Below are 8,644 nucleotides of genomic sequence, written 5' to 3'. Positions count from 1 at the left end.
ATGGACAAAATAAGGTGTCATAAGCTACCTAACTTTGTATCACTTTTCTTATAACATGTGGAAAGCTACAAACAAACTCATTGACACATGAAGTTAATGATAGAAAAGCTCTGAGATCATACTATTTACAGAGTAAGGGAGGGCCCTCTTTTATCTGATTATATCTATTTTTACTTGTCTATTATCTGTCTCTCCAACTGGAGAGTCCCACTGCAGCTCCAAAGTCTGCCATTTCCTTGGTGAATGAATGATTGATTGAATGAATACATGCTAATTTGGAAAGCCTGGGTTATACCTTTTCTCCTCCAGTAGGATGTAGGGTCCACAAGGTCAGAGAATTCTGTGGGTTTTATTCACTGAATGGTCCCTGGAACAAAGAAGACATCATTCAATGAGTATTTGTTGACTGGAATGAATGAATGCTTGATACAACTTGGGCAGAAGTAAATGACTGGGGCACATTGTTACTTTTCAGGTAGATAGAGAGTGGTTGTGGATTGGAGGTAGAGGCTCATTCTTTTCCCATATGACTTTGAATATTATGTAAAAAAAAAAAAAGTGCACTAATCTCTCATATCTGTGGGGATTTGGAGGGTTCTAATTTATTCAAATGATGAGCATCTTCAAAATAACCACCAAGGGATAACTCACTATATTTTAAAATATAAACATTGTTTCTTAAATATATATACAGAGAGATGTGCATATATATATATATATATATATATATATATATATATATTTATATACAAAGTCATGAGATACTTAATGACAGGGATATTTTCTGACAAATGCATTATTAGGCAATTTTGTTGTGTGAACATCATAGAGTGCTCTTACACAAATCTAGACAGTATAGCCAAAAACCTAAACCCTTCCCTGTGAAGTTTCTTTGGGGGGCTCCTTTTCTTCTCTTGAAGTTTTCTTTCCTCTTGCATCATCTTCTGTACAAACATGTACAGCATGTTACTGTCATGAATACAGTAGGCAATTGTAACACAATGGTATTTGTGTATCTAAACATAGAAAAGGTATAGTAAAGACACGTATGAGATAAAAGATAAAACATGTTCCACCTGTAAAGGGCACTTACTATGAATGGACCTTGCTGCATAAGTAAAAGTTGCTGTGGGTGTCAGTGAGTATGTGGTGTGTGACCATGAAGGCCTAGAACATCACTGTTCACTACTGTGGGCTTTATAAACACTGTACACTTAGGCTACATTAAATTTATAAAATATTTTTTCTTCAATAATTATACACTAATGTTTTAGCTTACTATGACTTTTTAAAATTTATACACCTTTACATTTTTTATTTTTATTTTTTATCCTCACCTGAGGACATTCTTCCATTTTTTATTCAGGTAGACTGAGAGGGAGAGAGAGGAACAGAGAGGGAGAGAAACATCGATGTGAAGGGACACATCGAGTGGTTGCCATCCGCACGACCGACCAGGGCTGGGGACAAACTGCAACCAAGGTATGCGCCCTTAGCAGGAACCGAACCTGGGTCTCTCAGGACCGCAGGCCGACGCTCTAACCGCTGAGTCAAACCGGCCAGGGCTACATTTTTTAACTTTCAATTCTTTTGAAATAACATTTACCTTAAAACACAAACACAGTTTACAGCTGTAAAAAGTATTTCCGTTTTTATATCTTTATTCTAAAAGCTTCTTGCTATTTTTAAAAATTTTATTAATTTTTTTGTTGTTGTTAAAAACTAACACAGAAGCCTAGGCCTACTCAGGGTCAGATAATCAGTATTACTGTTTTCCACTTCCATGTCTTATCTCACCTGAGGTCTTCAGGGACAAGAGCACACACAAGCTGTCCCCGTCTATGATAGCCATGCATTCTTTGGAACACCAGCTGAAGGGCCTGCCTGAGGCTTCTTTTGAGAAAAAGTCTCTCTTTTCAGACATATGTCCATGGCGGTTTGCATGTTTGTTTTTCTCATCATACATTTGCTTGTAAGTGGAAAATGCAAAGTGAACATGCTTCTCTATTGACAAAAACCTTTCCATGTCAGGTTCCATGTTTTGCAACTTTTTAAGGAGTTTGTTGAAGTCTTCAGAAGCTCCTGCTAAACCCTTCACTGTGAATTTTCTTGGGGGTTCTTTTCCTTCTCTTGCAGTCTTCTTTCCTCTTGTCTCTTCTTCTGCTATATGTTCCTGTTCCTGTTCCAACAATTCCTCATTGGTCAGTTCCTCAGGAGCCACCTGTAGGAGCTCCTCCATGTCCTGCACATCTGCACCCAGGGTGAAGTCGTTTGCCATCTCAGCCAGTCTTGCTGACTTTTTCAGCTTCCTCATCCTTGGCAAATCCTTTGAAGATAAAGACACACCTCTTGAGTGTCTTCTTCCAGATACTATTCACGTACTCCTTGATGATATTTCTCCAAACCAAAGAAAGGCTTCTGATGCAGGTATAGATGTTGTAATCCTTCTGGAATTGTATCAGTGTCTTCTCAGTTGCGGCCCTAGTCTGAGCAAAGGCCCTCCTCAGGTCATAAGCCTAAAGAGCTGCTATCTCTCCCTGATTCATTGGTTGAATTAAAGAGGTGGTGCTTAGAGGGAGAAGCACAACTTCGATATTGGGATGAAGATCACCAACAAAATGATGATATCCCAGAGCATTATCAATAATAACAAAACCTTGAAAATTATGTTATTCTCCAAATAGTACGTCTCTGTTTTGCTGATATAACAATTCAGGAGGGCATCCTGGAAGAGGAGCTGGGTCATCCATGACTTCTTATTGCTCCTGTAGTGCACTGGCAGTGTGTGATTACTGATATTCTTAAAGGTCCTGGGGTTCTCACTGTGCCGGATCACAGAGGGTTTCAGTGTGTAGCTTGCAGCGTTTCCCCAAGCAAGACTGTTAACCTGTCCTTAAAAACTTTGAAACCTGGCCTTGACTTGGCCTTCTTATGGATAAAAAATCCTTTCAGGCATCTGTTTCCAGAGTAAAAAGTTTTCATCCATATTGAATATTTACTCTGGCAAGTAATTCTCCTCCACAACCACCTTATTTATAGTTTTCAAAAATTCTTCAGCTGCCTTCACATCAACACTTGCAGACTCACTACTCACTTTGCCATTATGTAATAATGATTCTTGAATTGTTTAAACCACCCAGAGCTAGTAATAAATTCAACATCATAATTGGGTCCAGCCTTTTCTTTCCCATTACAAACAAACTTTTTGTGTTGGCCATGATCATCATGGTGCTGAGTGAGATACACTTCTGTGTTTGGTTTTTATCTAGGTGATTAGAAGTTTCTCCGGGTCTAATATAGATCCTTCTCAAATACGTGTTGGTCTCATGGCCGTCAATGAAGCCGATTGTTTAACAGCCTCCATCACTTTGCTCTTGTTATTCAGGATCATAGCTGCGGTGGACTGGGACATGCCTGACTGGCAAGCAGTAGCTATCATTGGTTTCCCACCTTCACAGTCCTTAATCACTTTTAATTTTGTTTCCAGGTCAGTCCCTCAGTGAGGTTTTTTAATGACAACAACAGTGAATTTTGTACACTTAGCCCCATGATAAATAAGCAACATGGAATTAAATCCAGCACAAGAGAAAATGATGCAATCAAAAGACTCAGTAAACAGGATGTATGAGGCTGCTGCTGGCATAGCACAGCATACTGTTTTATAGGAAATATAAAAGTATACTGTAAAAGAACAATAAAAAGTATAGTACAGTAAATACATAAACCAATAATGTAGTTACTTATTATCATTATCAAATATTATGTACTGTGCATATAAGTACAGTCCTTTTGTAAGACTGGCAGCATGGTAGGTTTATTTACACCAGCATCACCATAGACATGTGAGTAATGTGTTGTTCCTGGACCTAACAATATTTACAATGCCACTAGACAAGAATTTTTTTAGCTCCGTTATAATCTTATAGGACCACCATCTTATATGCGGTCCTCCATTGACCAAGAGATCATTATGCAATGCATGACTGTATATAGTTTAAACATATACTCAAACAGTCACAGAATCTCAAATGTTGTCTTTTAGCTCATATATCCTTGCATGAGGTTTGGGGATATCCCACTGATACCACAATTTTCTTGTGTTTGTGTGTGTGTGTGTGTTTTGTCAGTTGATTTCTGGAAATAGTTTGAGTATATTGCTTGCCAAGTTTTTCTTTTCAGATGTTTAATCCCATGAAATTCCTGTGAATGAAATTGCTGATATTGGCCAGTGTTGCCATATTTTCCATATAATGTTGTTAAAATTCTACTACTTGCTATTTTACTTGTTAGGTTGTCCCAGGAAAACCAGATTTTATTTCTATTTAGTTTCAAAAATATCTTCACTCTTCACAATGTTTTTGAAGAAGTTTAAAGTGCCTTGCTATATATTTTTGGTTATGTTGTAAATCAAGTCTCACGTTTGGATTTAATTTTAAGAATATATGACAGTTACTGTATAAATATGGTGATTTATTTTTGATTCAGACTTTAGTTCAGCAGCTCCTAAATAAGAACACACATTCTAATTAGTTTTCAAATTTCAATTAGAATGCTCTAATAACTCTTAGCTTCCTGACATTTCACTTGGCAAGAGAAATAAATGTAGTAAAACTCCTAAGTTGGAGGTTAGTAAGAGCAAAATATTAAAGTACTGAATTTACTAATGCAACTAAATATAAATTTATGTCCTTTGAGGCTCTGATTATTTGTTCATTAGGTACCAAATGAGTGCTGAAGAATATTTATTAAAGTTGAACAACAAATATATGTCTATTACCATATATACTTGTTTGTCAAGAACTATGCCTTCCATGATTGTGTCATTGATTAAACATGAATACTTTTCTCTAGAAATGAGATTTATATGTTCATCCTTTCACAAAGAGGTCTTCTTTCTAAGTAATATTATATATGTGTTCTCTTTGAGTAAACAGATTCTTGTTGGTTATAAAACAGATCATAGTACCAATGTACTAGCATGAGAAAAAGATGTAGCTACATTTCCCAATTCTTATTCTACTGTTTTATGTACATCTTTACAGATATACAAATTTGTAGTTTTTTTTAATATTTTGTATGAAAAATTTAAAAGAAAGACTTTCCTCAAAAACAAAAACAAAAACAAAACAAAAAACACACAAAACTATACTATACTGTGTACAATGTGGCAAATTACTCATTTGAAATCCCTCTTTCGTTTTAACATTGGAATGTATAAAGGGAAAATTAAAAATAAATCAGGCACATGAGATTTCTAAGATTTTGTTGCCAGAACAATCTGTTCCTCATGAAAGAAACCTTGAGATTTTAGTCTGAGGAAGGAAAAACAATGTAGCCACTAAACATTCACTCTTCTTGCTTTCAAGATACCAAGGTTCTTGTTTATGTGGATTAAAGAATCTGTAGACCAAAATCTTTTCAATTTAAAGAAAATAGTCAGAAACGGTCCTTCCTAAGGGAATACAATCTCTCTGGTACAGAACATTTTCCAAGTAGCTGGAAGAAACGCCAACATCGTAAAGACTGTAAGGTTGATACTGGAAAGGACTCAATAGTGCCACAGATGTCTTTATTTAGAGGGGGTAGAAATCATGGAGTTGCATTACGCTACAGTCAAGTTCTAGAGAAAGGTTACCATTTTCTACATGGCTTTAAAAAAATAGTTGGTCTATACAGAATACAATACCATGTCCTAGAAAGTTAGAGGCAGTGTAGAGTTTAAAAATAGATTCTTACTTTTCAATTATTTTCTTCTTTGAAAATGAAACAACTGATTTGTCTCAGACTCATTATAGATGATTCAGATTCCCTTCCTTCACTCCAACTTTTTCTTTCTTTAGATATAGATCCTCGGGGAAAATACACAAACAAACAAAACATCCACACACACACACACCAATACCTCCTTGGTTTGCTTGTTGGATGTTTATTTTACCAATATTTTCTGTGATGTTTATAGTATATTTCTCACTCAGCTCTATACCCATACTCAAATGTAAAATTATACTTAAATGTAAAGCTCTTTATTTAAGAAAGAATATTCTAATTACTGTCAAATGACAGAACTGTTTCCTGAATTTGAAAAAAACAAACAAACAAACAAATATTTTTGGCATGTATATGTCTAAAGAAAGGAGGAATTAAAGGTTTGGAGAAAATAAATGACGACACTTCTGGAAGAAACAATAAAAATGTAATAAAGGATCTGAGGTCCAAAGAAAATCAAACCTACCAATTTGTCCTATATTCTTAAATAATATTATAGAAACAGAGCTATCTTTTTAGAATTTCAGAATATTAATTAAAAATACATTGTATTAGTTTATCACTGTGTAACAAGTTGCCCCCAAATTAGCAGTTTAAAACAGACACATTTTTTATCTCACAGTTTCTGAGAGTCAGGAATCTAGGGATGGTTTACATGTGTCCTCTGTCTTAGGGTCTCTCACATGGCTACAATCAAGATGTTGACTGTGGCCACAGTCTCATCTCAAGGTTCAACTGGAGAATGATCCATTTCAAAGCTTACTCACGTGGTTTTGGCAGAAGTCGTCCCCCCACAGGCTGTTGGGTTGAGGGTCTTTACTGACTTTTAGCCAGAAGTTGCCCTAGTTCCTTGCCACACAGATCCTTCCACCATGGCAGCTTGCTTCATAAAAAAAAAAAAAATAATAATAATAATAATAATAATAATAAGTCCAAGAAAGCAATGGAAACTGCCCTGTAAGATGTGTCACAAATCTTTTGTAGCACAATCATGAATGTGATATCCCATCATTTTAGCCATATGCTTTTAAAAACAAGGCATTAGTTCCAGCCCATACTCAAGGTGGGTTGTTACACAAAGGCACAAATGCCAGGAGGGGAGGATCATTAAGAATCATTGAAAGTTTCTTACTACATGTACAGTATTAATGTATATTAATTCCTTAGTTTGAAGACAACATTTACATAGGAAGACTATTAAGAGAGATACAATCATGTTGTTTTCACCAATATACAAAATTTCTTGATGCCTTTATGTCATACCTATTATGTACACACCAGACAAACGAAGCTTAGTGGGTTGTCCAGGTTTCTTGTGGCGTGAGTCGAGAAGTGGCAATGTTGCAAGAGAGGAGAACAGCAAATTCCCTCAGTCATGGCAGATACTTGCTGACTCACATAAGAGGATGAGTTATTTTTATTTGCATGGAATTACATCCCTGGGTTTCCAAAATCTCATTTCCCATAATCCAGTTCTGGAAGAATTGCAGCTGGGCTTTCAGCAGAGCTAGAAGCAAAGCCAGGGTCCAGAATTTCCGTTCCATGTTGGATTTGGGTCCAGTACAGCATTAAGCTAATTGCAGTCCATTAGTCCACTGTGTGGGGTCCACGTGGCTGTGGGCCATGTGAGCGAGTACGGGAGCCTGAGAGCACGCCCCCTGGAACAAAAATCCCTAGGTTCCCCAAAACAAAAGTGCAACCTAGAGAACCAGGAGCCAAGAGAGCAAAGTCCTTTATTTAGGAGATTAAATATTCCAAATCTTTCTGCACTTGCAGTGGCCACATCTATCCTGGCCAATGATCTGTGTTCCCAGGTGTGATTGACAGACAAGTACCTTTCCTATGTGACCCAGACTTTACTGGGCATGTGTCTATGTCTATCCTCCCTTTGTCCAGTCCCTTCCCCTAGAGATCTGTGGGGACAAGACTGGTGTCTATCTGGGGAGTGTTGAAGTGCAGCTTCCTGGCAAAGTTGCTCAAACAACATGTCTACCATATTTGGCCTTCCCTTTGTCTCATTCCTGCTATTAATAACGAGACTCATTACAATAGTGTCAACTTCTCTGCTCATTTATCTTTGGTGGTTCCCTTTTACCTACTAAATTCAATGCAAATTTCCTGAACATCTTACCCTCAATAAACTAACCCCAAATTTCATTCTGGATTTGTGTCATGAAGTTTCCTATGTTCTACTAAAACTCAATTTCTCATTATGCTCTGAATGTGTGATATGCTTTTCTATATTTTTTCCTAATTGGAATATACAACTTCTAACTTGACCTGTCAAAATTCTACCTGCTTTTTAAGCTTAGCTTGCACCAGACCTGTACAGTCTTGCATGGTCTTCAGGGCAAAAATGTCCTCTCACACCTCTGGAACGACAAAGCATACTATAGTGCACATATATAATATTTACCATAGTTATTTCTAAATATGATACAACTTATGCATTTTACTATAAAACCACTTAGAAGTAAATGCCACATCCCATTAATTCTGACTTCTCCATAGCAACCACCATAGTATCTTGTATAAAGTAGAAACCCAATCAATGTTTTTTTGAATGAACACACAGGTAAATGCTTCACACATGCCTTCCTAATTTGTTTTAATATCCAGCTAATCTTTTAAATTACCTAAATTTACTATTTTAGAAAATCTCTTTTATTTGACTTGGAGAAAAAAAAAAAAAAAACTGTTCATTGAGTGATCATTGTTTGCCAAACAATGTTAGGACTTTAAAAATATATATTTTCTCCTTTTGTCCACACTCTAAGTTATAATATTATTAGAATTTTTTTTAATCCGGGAAAAGTGAAGTACTTAAATAATACTGTCACCATTGTAACTAGCTAGCTAATATTAATAATAGGAAGAG

General features: G+C 36.2%; 1 long non-coding RNA gene across 1 annotated transcript; it reads right to left on the bottom strand.

The window, feature by feature from the left end:
* Positions 1-291: 291 nt before the first annotated feature.
* Positions 292-7,106, bottom strand: LOC118631415. The gene is made up of 3 exons (XR_004959838.1): positions 7,030-7,106; positions 6,534-6,649; positions 292-367 (listed from the first exon to the last, which is right to left on the bottom strand). It is a non-coding gene; the product is annotated as an uncharacterized LOC118631415 (long non-coding RNA).
* Between the last annotated feature and the right edge of the window lie 1,538 nt (positions 7,107-8,644).

This window comes from Molossus molossus, unplaced genomic scaffold (genome assembly GCF_014108415.1).
Source record: "Molossus molossus isolate mMolMol1 unplaced genomic scaffold, mMolMol1.p scaffold_m16_p_16, whole genome shotgun sequence".
NCBI classification, from domain to species: Eukaryota; Metazoa; Chordata; class Mammalia; order Chiroptera; family Molossidae; genus Molossus; species Molossus molossus.
This window is presented reverse-complemented; position numbering and strand designations above follow the sequence as displayed.